Below are 15308 nucleotides of genomic sequence, written 5' to 3' on the forward strand. Positions count from 1 at the left end.
TGTAGCATGACGACTGGCCAGTGGAACTGGAGGAACTCCAATTAGCACTGAGATAGGTGAAAACAGGTGGAAGTCCAGGCCCAAATGACCTTGAAACACTTTTTAGCTACAAATTTTTAAAATCCTTTAACTCCTTACCGAATTTCCCACATCTTCCCACCTAGTTATTTTACAGTCCTGCAAAAGCCAAGGAAAAACAAACACTAGCCTCAAATTATACTCCTCAATGTAGACATCAAGCTGTATGTCAATATTTTGGTGAATTGCTACCCTCCCTGATCACTCCAGTGCAGGTTGGATTTTTCCTAATGAATGAAGTATGGGGCAGTACCCTGAAAGCTTTAAACATCTTTTGTTGAGCATCTAAACACCAAAAAGCAGGATTCTTTATATCAATGGATGCCAAAGTTGCCTTTGATAGAGTGATGTATGATCTTATAAAAGCAGTCCTTACTCCAATAGGTATGAGAAACATCCTGGCCATCAGAATTATAGCTCTTTAATCTAAACCCTGCACTATGGTAAAGGTAAACAGGCACAACTTCAATGCTTTCACAACACAAAATGGAACCTGGCAGGGTTGGCCATTATCTCCAGTAATATTTATACTCAATCTGGAGCCCCTTTTTTAGACGTCTTAATGTGGACTCTGATATCAAGAGCTTAAAGCAGCCTTTCTCAAACTTTTCTGTTTCAATATGTTTATTGAGAATTTGAATAAACAGTAATAAACAAGAGATTACAATCTACTCCTTGTGAGCCCTCACAGGGGCCACTAATCATGAATACAAAACCAAAGGGCAAACCATCACAGTATACTTCTAATAAACTCAAGATAAGGAAGGGAAATGAGCAGGGGATGAAATCGAGACTGGTTCAGTACCAAACAACTCGTTCCCTTGTTGTTTCCTGAGGGTAAGCCCTTTTCCTACTACCCCCCTCCATGGGTGGCAGCAGTTTTTATTAGCAATGGGAGAGATTACTAAGGAGAGTGAAGAGAGATAGGGAACAGAAGAAGGAAGGGTAAAGAGAAGAAAGGGGGAGGAAAGGAGGGGGGGAAGCTCGGGCGTGGACGTCCCGCCAGGAGAATTTAGACCAAACCCAGGCATGCTGCTTGGAGTGCGGGGAACTCATAGGAGATCCACGGCTCCCAGATTTTTAGAAATTTAGCATGAGAATCATGGACAATACTGGACATACGTTCCTGAAGTAACATAGCAGTCATGCGTGTCTTAACCCCTTGAAAATCTACCCGTTGTGACTTCCAGGCTTGGGCAATGGCCCGCTTGGCCGTTATAAATAGATAGGTAGCCAGCTTCTGTTGAGGGCCTCGCAAGCCAGGAACCGGGCAATGTAGGAGAGCTAGCTTAGCGTCCCTTCGGATCGTTAGATGAAAGAGTGTCTGCAGTAAGCCAAAAACCCTAGACCAGAACCCCACCAACCTTGGGCAAGCCTACCATGTGTGCATAACATCACCTCGCTGTCCACAGTTGCAGAAGCATCTGTCAGTACTCCCAGGGAATGCCCGATTTCTCAAACTTTTCAACACAGAGGAACCCTTGAAATAGTTCTCCAGTCTCGGGGAACCCCTGCTAAAAATTAGAAATCTACAACTCATGATATATTAGGGTGATGGTCAGTGGGAAGAAGGGTCCTTACACTTGTGGTCATTGGATAGAATTACCTCCTTACAGATAGCTAAAAAAATCAATGGTGTCAGTGGGAACTTATCCGAGAGGCAGAAATGGCCCAATGCTGAAGGAACCCCTAGCAACCTCTGGAGGAACCCTGGTTGAGAATCACTGGCTTAAAGGATAAGTTTGCGTTTGGGAACATGTTACATGCTCCACCCATTTTTAGGGTGGAACATGTAACACATTCCCACTGCTGCAGCCACTTCACGATCCACTGCCTCTAGTGAGAGCAGATGCAATTACATATTTGGGCATATAACTCCCTTCAAAATTGTCAGAAATGTATGATTGCAACTATACCACGCTAATTTAGGAAATTCTTCAAGATTTGGACAACATTACATCTCTCTTGGTTCAATAGAGTGGCTGAATTGAAGATAAATATAATACCATCCCCGCATGTTTTTAAACCCTACCAATACCAATAAAGTTTTTTCCTTCAATGCATAGAACCATTCTGCTTTTATCTGTAATAACCCCACTACTAAAATTATCCTCACCAACCAAACACTACCTAGAGGGAGGCATAGGCCTCTCAGTTAAAAAAAAATGCTTTGGGGCCTGCCAATTCATAAGGGTAGTTCATTGGAATATTTACCTAACACATAAAAATTGGGTAGGTTTACAATATGTCGTGGCATAGCAACCATTGGACTCCCTGCTGTGGATGACCCACAAACATGTTAAAAAAGCAAAATTTAACTATTTGCCTATAGATGACGCTGACAACCTGGAGTTGTAACAAAGATTTAGGTACTTATGCTGGTAGTGACCGTTCTTACCTCTTTCTTTACAAAAGTCCACCAAACTGTTGCTGCCATATTTGGCAACTTATTGTACTACATGCCAGCCCAATAACTTTTACACCACTCTTCCATACCATGGATAGTATTATGTAAAATCTTTCACTATGCGCATGGCCAATGCAGCTAGACAGTGTATTCCTATTCACTGGTGGTCACATCAAACTGTTAGCCTGAAGGAAGTGGTTTACTAGAATAAACAAAACCAATTAAATGGAAACATTTATAGCACAAGATAATTTAGATATATACAACCAAACATGGGTCTGCTGCATACGTCACAGTACCACTGTCACCTATAAACATATAATGGCTTCTAAACTATAATACACAAACTGGGCTGCTATTTAAAATGCATTGGGATCCCTATTCTTGAGCACAGAATAACTGTCATGTGGGCTAACTCCCTGTACTCTTAGTCAGCTCAAGGGAAGTCCTTATTTTCCTCTTCCCCTCTCGTTAATGCTGACCTTTGCCAGAATATCTAGCCTAGATTACCTTGTACAAATGCTATCCCCTCCTTTCCCCTTTTTTTTCTGCCCCATCAATCTTTACTTTATTGGCACCCTTTTAATCACACCCCTTTTTAGCACCATCTCCTTTAACAAACCCTCATAACTCAATACACCAGGATTCCCAAAATCTCATGGTTCATCTGGTATGGACAGTGGAATGATTTAGTGGATACCTATTGGGCTCACTTCATTACCCTCTCATCAAATCTTCAATTACCTCGTAATATTAAGATAAACACATACAGACTCTCCATAGTGCTCATTTAAATCCCAAAATTGATGTTCCTGTAGAACTAGATAATTGACATTACCATACATAATACTGATCTTGTGCATTTTATGTTAGTGAACATATGTTGTTTTAACTTTATAACAAGCCAGGAACCCTTCTATTCTCTTCTTGCCTTTATTTTTTAACTTCCTCCTTCCCTTTTGCCATGATGTGTTCTCTTAACTTTTCAAAATCTTCAAAAGAAATTATTGTGCAAAAAAAAAAAAAACCTTATAGATGTTCTAATTCTTCTCCTCTCTATCCATAAGAAAAACGTGTTTTGGTTATACTTTAATACTTACATTGCAGCTATGCTCAGAATAACATATATAAATGAGCATATTTGCTACCATGTCCCTATTTCTGACATGCCTGTTTTATGAAATCTCCAAGTTTTTAATAAAAGTATTATCTATCATCTTTATCTTTGACATTATAAAGCTTTAGAAAACTGGAATTATGTCTCTAATCTTTTCTTGTGGTTACAGAATGCTAACTGCCATCTTTCTAGAACTACTATAAGCAATTAAATAAAGAACAATGATGCTACACAATTCCATGTATTCTAATGCGATAGCTGGTAGTAAGTGAATTTCTCCTTTCCTGATCAAGGTCATTTCTGATTTTTAATCCTCTGTGTCTGATCTAATCGGTATTCAATGTGTTCAAGTCTTTTTTAAATTTTTTTTTTCACCGGAAATCTTCAAACTCTGGAATTTTCTGAGATAGGAGGCTATATCACTGTTTTTCTCAAGTAACGTAATATTGTTTGCAGATAATGAAAGATAAAAAAGCTAAACATACCTAAATATACATATAAGCCTATATACTGTATGTATTTAGTGTATGTGTGTGAATTGGATGGATGGATGATTATATGAATTTGGCACTGTTGTAAACATGGCACTGTTGCAAAAACTTTTATTAGAAACTGGGTCAGCCAGGCATTGCAAAGATTAATTGATGCATGAAAGCTTGTTTTGTGCCAACAGGCATTTAATTTAATTTAGGGGACCGGTCCAGGGATGGACGGAACAGTTTTTTGACCCCACTGCAGATGTAATTTGATATATTGATATATAAAGTACCATTGTGATATGTACAGTACTTTGCAAAAAATTTGGCAGGTGTGAAGAAATGCTGTAAAGTAAGAATGCGTTCAAAAATATAAATTTCAATTGTTTATTTTAATAATTTGTCAGGGATTTTGTAGAATGGTGTATGATTAACCAATTATTCCAAGCAGGTGCTTGTCATGACTGGTGCGCAGTCATGTTGAAACAGGAAGTGGCCATCCCCAAATTGCTCCCACAAAGTTGGGAGCACGGAATTATTCAAAATGTCTTGTTATGCTGGCACCTTAAGAGTTCCTTTCACTTAAACTAAGGGGCCAAGCCCAACCCCCGAAAAACAACCCCACAGCATAATTTTCCCTAAACCAAATGATTTGGACCAGTGCATAAAGTAAAGTTAATAAAGACATGGATGAGAGAGTTTGGGGTGAAGGAATTTGACTGGCCTGCACAGATGCCATTAAAGTTCATGTGTGTGTAAAGGCATGTGTCCCAATACTTTGACAACATAGTCTATTTATGAATACAATACAATTTTAATGGCACAATTTTTTGTTTAATTTTGGTTTGAGCTTCCCCTTAATATTCATACCAGACCCAAAGAGCCGGGTATGGATTTTTGGGGAAACCCCCATGCCGTTTTTTTTGGTGACTTTTATCTGTATTGCCGAGACCCCACAATTCATTATAGCCATGAGTAGTTTTAAATGACTTGTTTTCCTTTAGAAATTTTGTACAGGGACTGTTCTAAATACGGGAAAAATGCGTTACTTTACAGGCATACTATAGACACCCCCCAGGTACGAAATTTAAAGGAATATTACACTTTTATTGTTTCACTTTAAGCATTATTAAAATCAATGCTCCCGAAAAAATTTGAGTTTTTAAAACTTTTTTTTGCATTGATACATGTCCCCTGGGGCAGGACCCAGGTCCCCAGACACTTTTTATGACAATACCACGCATTTAAGCCTTTAAAATTAGCACTTTTGATTTCTCCCATAGACTTTAAAAGGGTGTTCTGCGGCTTTCAAATTTGTCGCAAACACCCCAAATTGTTTGCTATTCGTTGAACAGGCGAACACCTGATGTTCGACTCGAACATTAGGCTCATCCTTAGAAATTGCTTTTTTAGGTAGTTTTGGCTGTGACGACTGATTTTTTATCAATCAGTAATAGGGATAATAGTAGCAGCCACAACAGATCTGAAATCTATGGTAAAGTATACACTTAAAAAATTAAGCTACATAATACACAGTAAAGGTAACCATTTATGTAGGCAGTACTGTAATCTACCCTGTTTAGACAAGGCACAAGTAAAGAGAGGGTTTATAATTAGAACAGAGTAAGATGCATGTAAACTAGACATAAGAAAAAGCGATAAGGAGATACAGGCTAGCAGAGGTAGAATAAATGCACTGAAATTATTGTATTTCAGGTTAAATCCAGCCAGAATATGTGCAGCTCTTCCAGTGCCAACTATAGAGCACATTTCAAACTGCAATTCCTTAAAATGTGTCTAGTGTATGTTACTGTTTTTCTGTCTCTTCTTATTCTCCTTCGTTTTACCCAGCAACCTACAAATCTGTAGTATGCTTTAGCAACACAAGTGATAATATAGTAAGTTCACTCAAATTTTACTACCTTGCTGCTTCAGGTCTGTAAATGTTATTGCATATTTCCATTAGGATGTCATTTACAACCTTCATGACACCCAATTGCTAAGCATTCCTGCCCAAAAATGTTGCCCGGGAAATCACAAGTGCATTGCTTGTGTGATTTTGCCTTCAGTTGAGTTATTTCTACCTGCAAAATGTACTCTTTAGCATATTTTCTTTTATTTATACGAGTAGCTATTTGTATTTAGATACTGATAATATAAAAATATAAAATGGTAACACTTCAAGTTACGACACGGGGAATCTTCTTCTATTTACAAAGAAAAACAGTAACACAGAGGGGGTTATTTACGAAAGGCAAATCCACTTTGCACTACAAGTGCAAACTACAAGTGCAAAGTGCACTTGAAATTGCAGTCGCTGTAAATCTGAGGGGTAGATCTGAAATGAGGGGAAGTTCTGCTGATTTTATCATCCATCAATCATCAATCACGTGCAAGCTACAATGCTGTTTTTTATTCTCTTGCATGTCCCCCTTGGATCTACGGCGACTGCACTTCCAAGTGCACTTTCAGTGCAATTTCAAGAGCACTTAGTACTTGTCGTTTGCACTTGTAGTGCAAAATGGATTTGCCTTTCATAAATCACCCACACAGTATTTTAGACAATCTCTCTTTGTCAGTGCTTTTACAATAATGAATATTAGAATATTTGTTACTTAATATGAACCTCTACACCAGCCTCTCTCAACCTTTTTACCCCGGAGGAGCTCTTGAAATCATTTTCAGGTCTCTGGGAATCATTGTTAAAACCAAAACATTGGGAGACAATGTTAAATATATTCCTTACATTTGTAGCCAGTGGGAGGAATGCCCCCCATACGGTGGTGGTCAAAATGCACTCCTTACAGACAGCTAAAATGATTATTCGTGTCATGCAGCTGGCTTTGCCAAGTGGAGTTGGACCTGGAAATACCGCATGCAGGTATCATAAAATGAGAGGTCAGTCACAGCTGGAGGAACCACTAAAAACTTCTGGAGAAACCCTAGAGTTCCACAGAAACCTGGTTGCAAGTGGCTTTGTAAAGGTAGGATCATATCTTTGAAAGGCTCTCAGGATTCTGTTTATTCTCAGGATTCTGTTTACCTGGTAAGCACTAAACTGGTTTACATACATGTATGTCTTTTATTTAGGTGTTTATATTCATTTTTTCATTTGAAAAACTGATTGCACTTATAATTAAACTGAAATATTGGTTCTGGGTAAGTCCAGGTAGGGTAAATCTTTTCTTGAGTTCTTACACCTTTCCTGAAAGGCCAACAGTTAGGTTATTTTACGGCTCTGACACAGTCAGTTATTTTTTTGCTTGGTTTTCCCCGTGTGAGAAGTCAACCAACTACAGCCAAATTCTCCATAACACTTATGGGAATGCAGCTTTGGGAGCTTGACTGTCTGAAACAGCCTAAAGCTGAGCAAGCCAATAATGATCACAGTGGGGAAGAGCTATAAGAAGATATTAAATGACTTCATCTTTTGTTCTCAGGCCTAACAAAAAACATGAATGTACTTAGCCTTAACCAGTTCCCACCCAGGCCAATTCTGACATTTCTATCTTACATGTAAAAATCTGCATTATTTTGCTAGAAAATTACTCAGAACCCCCAAACGTTATATATGTTTCTTTTAGCAAAGACCATAGAGAACAAAATGGTGGTCACTGCAATTTGTTATGTAACATAGTATTTACGCAGCGATTTTTCAAACGCAATTCTTTTGGTAAAAAATACGCTTTCATGAATTTTAATTCAAATTTTGTTAAAATATAAAAGATTATGTTACACTTAGTAAATAGAAATCTAATACGTCACACTTTAAAATTATGCACACTCGTAGCATGGTGCAAAAACTACGGAACTTAAAAATCTTCATAGGTGACAGTTTAAAAATTACCTTAGTTACCAGTTTAGAGTTACAGAGGAGGTCTAGCAGTAAATTATTGCTCTCGCGATAATGTTTGTGGGGATACCTCACATGTGTGGTGCAAACACCTTTTACATATGCAGGCATGGCCTACGTATGTGTTCCCTTCTGTGAGCAAGCCCAAAGGAACAGGGCGCTTTAAAAGAATAATGTATTATTATTATTATTTTTTTTTTTTTTTACACTGTCTGCTTATTTTTTTTGTAATCACTTTTATTCCTATTAAAAGAAATGTAAACATCCCTTGTAATAGAAATAAGGCTTGATAGGTCCTTTTTATGGAGACATCTGGGGACACCAAGTTTATATGAATATAACCCCTTCTCTGTTTCTAGGAGTCATCCAGGACAGTACTAGAGAGAGGCAGGGAAACACACATTAAGATCCTTAAAGGGTGGCCTCCATCACTCTTCCCCAGTCTTTAACCAAGAACTTCCCCAAAATGGCTTCTGAAAAGAACAAAAATGCTTGTCCAAAGTCATAACAGCATATAGGGAGGGAATCCCCGCTGTCCTGGACGACTCCTAGAAACTGAGTTAAGTCTAACTCTAGTTTTCTCTAGTTGTCTGTCCAGGACCAACCAGAGGATCAACCAGAACTTACCAGAATTATCCAATCTTGCAATACTCTTGACAGGTCCCATTTTGGCAGAATCTTGAACGGAACAGGTCTAATTATAGCTAACCCCTTAAAGAACCTGCTAACTAGCGGGTCTAATGCCAGGGGTTGCTCTAAAAAACAGACAAGGCCGATACTTGCACTTTTAATGTGCTAATGGCCAGTCCTTGATCCCTTGTAAAAACTCCAAGATGGCTGGGATACCTGCAGACACCTTCTTGGTATCTAACCGTCAACAAAAAACTTTCCAAAATTTAACTTAAATTGCTTTGGTTACTTTCTTTCTACTAGAAAGAATTGTGTTTACCACCCTGTCCAAGAGTCCCTTTGACTTCAGGAGGCTTTCCTCAGACATCAAGCTGACAAATTTACAGTCTGTATTTTTGGTAATAGCACTGGGCCCTGGGACAGCAGATCCTTCCTCTCAGGCAGCATGAGGGGAGGCTCCTCTGTCAGGCGTAACAGCATAGAAAACCACAGCTTCTTCGGCCAATATGGGACAGGTATTATCATTGTGGTACGCTCTTGAACAAACTTCCTCAGGACCAGAGGAATAAATTTAAATGAGGGGAGGAGTAACAAATGAGAAAAGTCCACCTCTGGGCCAAGGTGTCTATCCCCTTTCTAGCGAGAAGTACACTGGAACCTTGGCATTTGATTTGTTGGCAAACAAATCCACCTCTGGGAGTCCCCATTTCTCTACTATTATCTGGAAGATCTCTCTTTTTACTGACCATTCCGATTCATATACTTGGTGTCACCTCAGAAAATCCGCCAGATGATTCTCCACTCCTTTAAGATGGACTGCGGATATTGATTTCAGGTTTCTCTCGGCCCAAAAAAAAGATGGCACTCTGATTAAGGACAGACATATTTTTTCCCCCTTGCTTGTTTAAATAAGAGACTGCTACCACACTGTCCGAGGGGACTTGTATGTGGTGACTTTTCAGCTCTCTGGCAAATGCCCTTAGACATTCCCAGATCGCCTGTAACTCCCTCCAGTTGGCTGATCTTTGGGACTGCCCTTTCTCCCAGTGCCCTTGGGCTACTCTTGACCCCCAGTGGGCCCTCCCAGCCCCAAGCACTGGCGTTCATGGTGATATGGATGGACACCGGAACAGACCATATTAGACCCTGCACCAGGTTCTCTTTGTCCCTCCACCACAGAGACCTCCTGATCTTTGGAGATAGGCGGAAGGGCGTGTCCAGCGATTCCTGCGCTCCATCCCAGCTGTTCACGATATTGGCCTGGAGACACCTGAAATGGTCCCTTGTCTATGGTACTGCAGGGATTGTTGCTGCCAGGAAACCCAGACCCGACATAGCTGAGCGGAGGGAAACTGCCAGATTGTTTTTAAAAAAGACTGCAGTCGCCTTCACCTTTTCTACTTTCTTCTATGTGAGATAGATCTTCTGCGTCACTGAGTTCACCAAGAACCCTAAGTACTGTAAGACCTGTGTCGGGGGTTAGGTTAGACTTCTCACTGTTTATCAGCCATCCCAGTTTTTTTAGAAAGGAAAAGGCCACCCGCAGATCTCCTTGTAATTGAAGCGTGGAGGGTGCAAAGAATAAAAAGTCGCCTAGGTATGGGATGACCGATATCCCTTTCAGGCTCAGGGGGGCCAGTGCCTCCGCCAGGATTTTCGTAAAAATCCTAGGGGATGAGGACAGGCCGAATGGTAGGGCCCTGAATTAAAAATGTCAGACCTGCTTTCCCCACTGGATTGCCACCCTCAAAATTCTTTGAGATTTCTCATGGATCGGGCCGTGTAAATAGGCATCCCTCAGATCGAGGGAGGCCATGAAGCAATCTGGGGTAGGAATTATTAAATATTAGGCAGAATTTGCCCGACAGTTTCCCTGCTATGAAATCGTGGAGTAGAAACCGTGGTTTGCTTCTCGCTGTGGCACTGGGAAAAGAACCTTCTGGTCTGCCAAGTCGCCAATTTGTGACAACAAGGCTGTTGTCTTCTGAGGATCCCTGGGAGGCGTGGTAAAGAAAGTCCTTGCGGGCAGATTGCTCTTGAAACTGAATTCGATAGCCTTCCCTGATTATCCTCAGTATAAATGTGTTTGGGGTAGTCTTTTCCCACTGTGGGAGGAACTGCTCCAATCTCCCTCCCACGGGAACCAAGTCACTGGGATTTGGTGGTGTTCTTAGGAGAGGAAAAGAGGTCTAAAGTATCCAGATACTTTAGGTAGAGGAATCAACAAAAAATAGTCAGGTGTGCTACAGTGCAGTGAACATACTAATAGGAGGAGAGCATTGAGTGACTGAGTGATAAGCCAATCAGTTCCCGTAGCCTCCTGGACAGGGCTGTGCTATGGGCAATGCTGTGTAAACTTTAGGACAGAATGGACATAAACACAAATCCTTTAGCAGGTAAAATTAATCTCATATATGTGTTTCATCTGCATACTATTTGCCTGGATTTCAACTGTAAATCTGAAGAAATCCACCATTGTTTCTGAGCCCTTCTATAAAGAATAGTTAAAGTATATTTGAACCCACTAACGCAAAAGCCCATTGTATTTCAGCAAATTGTATTTTTTGACTAATGACAATTCGTTGGTTAAAAATATTTACCTTTTTTGTTTTAATCTGCAGTCAGTTGACTGCATAACTTCATTCATGTTCCTCTATCCCATAGCGGAGGGAGTGTCTGTTTAGTGGGCAGATGGCCAGCAAATTATGTCACACACAGCAGGGATGTCCCTTCTGTGATCCACGCTCCTACAAGCTGCTCTTGAAAACTGAAAGCTGTGATTGGCTAATGGTTCTCAGCCACTGTCACTATCTTATTGCAGTTGTAGCAGGGGACATGGCAGCTAAACTGACTTCAGGCTATACAAGCATACCAGGCACTGGCAGCATCTCAATATAAGGAGGCACTGAAAACTGACTACACCAGCATGGATCTGCTTCCATGCTTGGCGTGGTCAGATTGCAAAAGAAAAGAAGATGGACTGGAAGGATCACCATGTGTTTGACAGCAAACTAAGAAAAAATTGAGAACATGGTACCCTTGCAAACAACTAGATGAAAACACAGGCACATATATAAAAACATAGATGTATGGGGTCACATTTACTTTGTAATCACTGATGTGTCAGCCCATGGCTGATGTAACAGAATCAGACAAAAGACAATATTATATTGTTTAAACAGGTTAAACCTGACAATGAGCAATACTCTAGCATTATTAAACATGTAATACATTTTAATTATTGAATAAACAAAGAAAGATCTTTGATGCCAGGTTGGTGATTTTGTAGAAGAAAAGTGTACTTATTTTTATGATTTTAAGCTGGCAATTACATCTGTGGTGGGCTTCAAAATATGTCTTTGCAGATACAGGAAATGTTTCCAAGAGAAACTACAAATCACCAGCATCATGTGAGCATCACCATCTATACTGTGTCACCAGTATCGTTTTACGCTGAAGATTTTGTGCCTGGCTGAAAACGCTATCTAAGAAGCCTTATTTAGAAATATAAGTTTAACTTTCTATTAAATAGTGACACCACTATCCGTAAGTTTCTATTACCTATCAACAAGAAACCCACAAACTTAATTTGTGCTGTGTAACTAACCATATTGGCTCTTTGGTGTAATATAATCCATCCTGGGTAATAAGTGTCAAAGTGATGCCGTCAAAAGTTAAACAAAAAGATTATACAGTTACTCTTCATTTATAATATATGATAACGTAGATATAAAAGCACTGAGACTAAAGCAATGTTCAAGCATTTGCTTAATGTACATTTCACTGAAGTTGTTTCCTTGCCCCTAGCTATGCATTTTTCCCTTCTGTTCATCTCATGAAAGTAAAGTAGCTGCTGCAGGTGCTGCTTGCTGCGCAGTTCAGTCAATGATAGTCTGCAGTGCAGAATATGACATCCCTGACAGCAGGCCATTAGAGGGAATCTTTCACTCTGAGTGAAGGACATCATGATTGTTCAAAAGGTGAATTAATATTCAGCTATACACCATACACAAAAAAAAGAACTGAGCATCAGTATAAATACTGGGATGATGCAGTTTTTAAATAGCGTAGATTTCACCTGGTAAAAATTAACATACATTTATTAAACAATTATCATATTTAAAAAAAATATATATATATATATAATAAGTCATGAAATATGTATACCAAAAATAATAATGTGGTGCAAGATGATGACTTGCTGTAACCTATAGCAAGCATTTAGAAATAAGCTTTCACCAATACGGCACTACAGTTGTTAAAGCTTTTGCCAAGCAATTATCGCCAATGTGTTTGAAATGTGGTATGATTCATTCACAATGCACAACTACTTAGAGGCACTTTCCAGAATGTAAAAGATTTTATCACTGCTCCTGTGACAAATCTTATTCTACAGTGTTATTGTAATTGTTGCAGTGGGTTGTGGCACAACAATTGAAGGATAGACAGTTCTCAGACATCTACCATCAGATATAGTGTTTGATTGGTGCTACCCATTACATAAAAGCAATTTTTTTCATTAGTCTTCTTTTAAAGGTCATTGTTATATTGCATGCATACATATAAAAATATACTTTCATGAGAGTTTTAACATACATTTAAATAAAAAAGAAAAAAATGGTGTAATGGTCGTGGCCAAAGTTTGTCCATTCCATTATTAGATATTGTTTTTCACAAACAATTTGAGATGTAGAATTATTGAATAATTTCAACTAAACTTTATTAAATCTTGCAATGTCCTATTTCAATTTTTAAAATGTAATTTATTACAAATAGCTAAACATTATAGGTATTTAAGCAAATTCAGGCAAAATAATTCACTCTAAGTACCTCGTGGTGAAGGTAGCTCAGTGCTTCCCACACTGTTTTATTGCCGCCTTGTTAAACACATCACCAACTTGCAGTATGTAAAATTCTAACTTCTTTTCCAAACTTGCCAAACTATTCTGGAATGATCGTGTTTGTTTTCCTAATGTGCTTCTCACTCCTGAAAAAAAGAGCAAGCTTATTTATTACTTTACCTCTGAAATTACGTCCTTTCCAAGAGCTTGTCAGTATACAAAGCTGTCTTGTGCTCGTCTTCTGCACAAGGTGTTCCTTATATACCTTGTAGCTGTAGGTAGTGTTTGAAAGATTTGCAATGGTGTCTAGAGGCACAGGAGGAACACTCACATGAAAGGCACTTTCATAAAAAAAAAACCTAGCTTATGAATACCAGATCCTCCGTAAAAAGTCTGGCTAAGGATCCTAAGGCTGAGGAATCAGGTTTCTGTAAACTGTAATAACAAATGCCACATCCTTAGCTGGGATTACTTGCAGATGTGCACAAAAGGTATATCTCTCAGTCCTATGTATAGTTTTGATTTATTTCAATTTTTTAGTCTAAATTAAATTTCAAATTTGGATTGTATGGTAAAAAAGTTCTGCTGTTGGTGGCCTTCTTTCACAATGAATTAAATTACAAATGAAAAATACAAGTATTATTTGCATTACATTTTTAGAAGGGGTTTATAATTTCATCAATGGCAAAAACTAATTTTTATGGTTCTATGGATACTCTTTCATTTTATAACATCAGCATTTTTATAGCAGTACAAACAATCATTTTTTTGACCATCCAAATTACTTGGAAATCTCCTTTACATTGTGCTGCCTGTCTGCTGGCTATCTCTTTCCAGACATTCCTGGATTTACTGCATGCTTTGTAGCTTCTCTTCTGCAGCATATAAACATATAAGCCAATATATGAGTAGAAAATAATTTTTTGAACTCATATTTCTCAATAAAATATACACATTTAAAATGAATCAGCAGGAGTAATGAGTATAGTGGGTATAGAAAAGAATTACCCCCGATATTCAAATTTTGTTGCTTTGCAGCCTGAAATAAAGAAAAGCACATTTTTTGTTTTATTAAGCTGTATTTTCAACATTCAAGTGAAAGATAACACCAACATGTCAGAAAAAAAAAAATCAAAAACAGAATCACTGAGTTGGAAAAAGGATCACCCCACCTCCTAAAAATGACTTGTAAACTCAATCAGGTGTAGCTAATCACCTTCTCAATGGCTCGCAAAGCCATTTGACTTTCTAATGTGATCAGCTGTGGTCATTTTGATTATCTCAGCATGAAAATAACTTTCCTGGAACATTTCAGTCCCTGATAGTGCAACTGAAGCAAACAATCAACTATGAATGGCAACGCACTGTCAAAAGATCTCTGGTATAAAGTTGTGGACAGGCACAAGTCAGGAGATGGATACAAAAAAGAAGCGCAGTGGAGTCTATTGTTAAGAAGTGATAGGTATTTGGTACAACACAGACCCTCCCTGGATCAGGACATCGTTCCAAACTGGATGAACAAGCCAGGAGGGAACTGGTCAGAGAGGGTAGCGAGAGGTCTACAGCAACTCTGAAGCAGTTGTAGGAATTTAAGACAAAGAGTGGTCATTGTGTGCATGTGATAAGAATATCACAAATTCTCCACAAATGTGGCTTGTATGGGAGGGTTGTAAGAAAAAAGCCACTCCTCAAGAAAGGCCACATGCAGTCATAACTAAGCTTTGCACGCACCTTGAAGATTCTGAGGCCACATGAAAAAAGGTGTTAGATGAGACTAAAATTAAATTATTTGGCATTAACGCCAAAGGATATGTCTGATGGAAATCCATCCAAATAACACCATTCCTGCAGTAAAGCATGGAGTGGGTAATATCCTGTTATGGGGGTTTTTCTCTGCAGCAGGGAA

The 15308-nt window shown here is 38.9% G+C and overlaps 1 protein-coding gene across 2 annotated transcripts in view; it reads right to left on the reverse strand.

The window, feature by feature from the left end:
* The window catches only part of ECRG4 (ECRG4 augurin precursor), a 34387-nt gene extending 20646 nt beyond the window's left edge, over positions 1-13741 (reverse strand). Inside the window, exon 1 of one of the 2 annotated variants that reach the window (XM_077482633.1) lies at positions 13583-13741. The gene's annotated coding sequence lies outside the window, so the exon portion shown is untranslated. Of the gene's footprint in view, positions 1-13391; positions 13527-13582 lie in introns of those variants that run through there. The other variant, XM_077482634.1, reaches the window with a different exon arrangement.
* Between the last annotated feature and the right edge of the window lie 1567 nt (positions 13742-15308).

Source organism: Lithobates pipiens, unplaced genomic scaffold (genome assembly GCF_037356315.1).
Source record: "Lithobates pipiens isolate NorthernLeopardFrog02 unplaced genomic scaffold, aLitPip1_a1.2 Scaffold_16, whole genome shotgun sequence".
Lineage (NCBI taxonomy): Eukaryota > Metazoa > Chordata > Amphibia > Anura > Ranidae > Lithobates > Lithobates pipiens.